This window comes from Bos javanicus, chromosome 7 (assembly GCF_032452875.1).
Source record: "Bos javanicus breed banteng chromosome 7, ARS-OSU_banteng_1.0, whole genome shotgun sequence".
In the NCBI taxonomy this organism is placed as follows: domain Eukaryota; kingdom Metazoa; phylum Chordata; class Mammalia; order Artiodactyla; family Bovidae; genus Bos; species Bos javanicus.
The window spans coordinates 42505040-42508567 of record NC_083874.1 but is presented as its reverse complement, the minus strand read 5'-3'; positions in this window follow the sequence as shown (position 1 = coordinate 42508567).

Genomic DNA, 3528 nt, shown 5'->3' with positions numbered 1-3528 from the left:
TGTCCGTGCTGTGATCGGCATCAGCAGCATTTATCAGTCAGTTTAGAGAGGTTGGGAGTGGCTCCATGTGTTCCTCCAAGCTCAGAGGTGACCTGAACACCCCTTTCGTGAAGGGCTCCATAACCTGAGGCTCCGAGCCTTTGGGGTCCACCAGGGGCAGGTGTCTCCTGCCTCACTCTCAGTCTCCTCATGTGTGAAAAGGGTGCTTGTGGGGTCTGCACACAGGGTGCAGTGAGAACCTAACAAACGTCCAGTGCCGGAGAGCTGCCCAGCACAGGTCACCCGCCAGTCGCGGTGACGACCAGGCCTTGCTGATTCCTCCTCAGGCTTCAGCTGGCCAGTGGGCAGGGAGAGACAGGCCCATCTCTGTCTCCGGGCACTCCGGAGTGTCAAGGGGCACTCCGGGTGTAAGCTCTGCGAGTGTGGCAGGCCTATTGAAACCTATTGAAACAGAGGCTACGAGAGTCTGCAGGGGGACCATCTGGCCGGGTCAGCCCTGCCACCTGCTATCCGTGTCCACACCCCTTGCCCTGGTGCAGGGCCACTTGTGGGGGTGGGGTGAAGGGTATTCCGGACTCGAGCCCTGCCCCAGACCACCCTCCTACCTTTTCTTCAGCTCGGTCCACTGCTGGCCAGGGTCCTCCTGTCTGGACAGAGGCAGAGGCCCTGGGCTGGGAGCCCTGAGGCAGTGTCCAGCACATGTGTGGTCAGCGGGCTGCAGCCCGGCTCCATGCCTCTGCCCTGGACCGTGAGAGGGGCAGGGATGCGCCTGTGGGGCCTCCTTGTGTCCACACTCCACGTAGAGGCAGCGCCTGGAGTAAACTACCGCAACTGAGGAAACTACCGCAACTGAGTGGGGGGCAACGGAACAATCAGTGCGCAGACCTTCGGGGGTCGCGGGGTCGTGGAGGCTCCTCCCGGGAGGAAGTGGAGTGACCCTGCAGCGTGGGGGTGGGAGTGGGCGTGGGGCACGAGGGGCTGGGTTGGGGAACCTGGGGTGGAGAGCTGGGCGGGACCGGCGGGGAGGGGCGGGGATCACCGAGAGGGGACGCAGAACCCAGAGGGGTTGCAGGACTGGGGAAGGGGCACCGGATGGGGAGATGGGGCGCGATGGGGCGCGGGCGGGGGGATGGGGAGCAGAGGACCGGGAAGGAGGCGCTGGTCGGGAGAAGGGGCGCGGGAAGTGGTGGGGCTCAGGACGGGGAGGGGGCGCAGGGCGGGGTCGGGGCGCAGGACCCGGAGGGACGCAGGACCCTGTGCGGGCGGTGGGGGAAAGACCCGGCCGAGCTCCAGCCGAAGTCCACGCTGGCAGTGCAGGTGGAGCCCGACCACCCTCAGGGTCCCTGAACTTGTGCAGCTTGTTCTCCTTCCCTGAACTGTCAAGATTTGCTGGAAGCCCCGCCAGGCCTCGTGGAGGTGCCCCAGGCAGGACCGACCCCGGGTTGAGAGTGACAGTGCGGGGTGACACCCTTGTGGTCGTTTACCTGCTCTGGCCCTCGACTCCCAAGGTGCAGGGACCCCCTACACTGACAGCGTAGGGTCCGGGCTGTGCAGAAATGACGGAAGAGGCAAGGCTGAACATACAGGCGTGAATCCTGTCATTGTATTAAAATATCTCCTGATGTGCGCATGGAACAGATTTTATGTAACGGATTAGATACAAATAAGGGCCTTCTGTGTTTACAGTCTGCGTAACGTTGCCTGACGGGTTGTTGTTCTGGGTGTGGTGTCCTTTTTCTTCTCACTAAACTGCATGTTCTAATGACTGGATAGTGAGCCCGGTCAGTTTGAGCCTTAAAGATCCCTTCTGAGCTGGGGAAGGAGACCTCTCTGCAAAGTTTGTGTGTTGCTTACAACTGCTTTGGAGGTAACCAGTAAGTGTGTGTTTGAGATGTAAATAGGATGAGGTTTGGCACGGCTTATGTTTTTAGGAGGTGACACCACAGAGACACACACACCAGTTTAGGCAAACGGCCATGGGGACGGGACCAGAAACAATCATGCTGCTCCCACGAGGGACAATTAAATCAATGAACTTCTCTACACACCGGCAGTTGTGCAGCCCAGCACAGAGTGAGGAGGCCGCTGGCCTGTGAGGTGAGGGGTGAGTAGTGGCTGTTGACCAGGGGGAGAGGCAGTATAGCTTCATGGTTTGAATCTGCAGCCATTTTCACTCCATTACAAGGGTTAGTTCACCTCGTCACCGTCACAGGCTCAGGCTGTGGCTGTCAGAGTCCCCGTGTCACAGAGGGTGAAGCTGAGGTGCAGAGGGGCTGTGTGCTGGAACGCCTGGTGTGGGACACAGAAGAGTGACGCCAGGACCAAGTCTGGGACGAGCAGTGTCGACAGGCTGATCATTTTCACTCTGTAACCTTTCCTTGTACAGATGTCAGAAGCCAGTGAACAACAACAGTCAAACCTTTTTTGGTGGCTGCCCTGTCACACTTTCCATCTAGAGCCCTTGTACCTTCTCTGCTCCAAGGGACAACCTAGTCCTGGGAGAGCACAGGGCAGGCCAGGGCAGGGCGTCACCACAGGTGCTTCTGAGGCCTCACCAGGGCCCCTGTCTGGCCTGCAGGCTTCCCCTGGAACCTGAGAGGGCAGCGGGCTGACTAAGAGAAGGCAGGTCCAGCCTAATAGGGCCAGCCATGCCGTGCTCACCACGTGACCCCCCAAGCGGTAGCTGCCTGACTGGATCCAGCCAGTAGTGGCCACTCAGCACTTTTGGGCTCCTGGGAGCAAAGCCCAGTTCTGCTGGGGGCCTGCCCTCCTCCTCCTACTCCCTTCTGACTGTGTGATGTGATGCTGGAGATGCAGCAGCCCCTTGGCACCAGGAGGGCATGACTTGCGCTAAGGAAGACACAAGATGCTGAGGAGGAGATAAGCAGCTCGCCTTCTGGTGTTACCCCTGGGCCTTGTGGTAGGTGTGTGGGGCCTTTTGTGTCTGGATTGTGTTACTTGGATTATGGAGCAGCAACAAGAGACTTGCCCCCTCATGGTCCCAGGGAGAATGAAGCTTGTCTGCCTGGCATCCAGGTCCTAGCTGGTGCTGGGAGGTCCTGGATTGTGATTTTAAACCACTCCTGTTGATTGTTCCAAGCATGTAGCCCAAAGAGTTCTGTCTGGGGGAGTTGAGATCACGCAGGGACAACGGGTAACAGCACACAGGGTACTCAGTACCTTGGAACTGACAGTTCTTCCTGGGCAGCCAAGACCCTGAGCAGCAACAAGAGACTCGCCCCCTCGTGGTCCCAGGGAGAATGAAGCTGGTCTGCCTGGCATCCAGGTCCAAGCTGGTGCTGGGAGGCCCTTGTCCTATCCTGAACCACTGGAGCGGCCCATGTGAGTTCACCCTCTCCAGCCTGCTGAACCCCTGCTCCACACCTGTCTAGAGAGCTCTTCCAGGCCACCGTTATGGGAATTTGTGGTGAAAACTCAACAGAAAGTTTGTGAAGGCATCTGGGACCTTCCTTCACCAAGGGTATAACATTGCCAGTACACTGAGGTGATGCAGGTGACGGGGAGCCC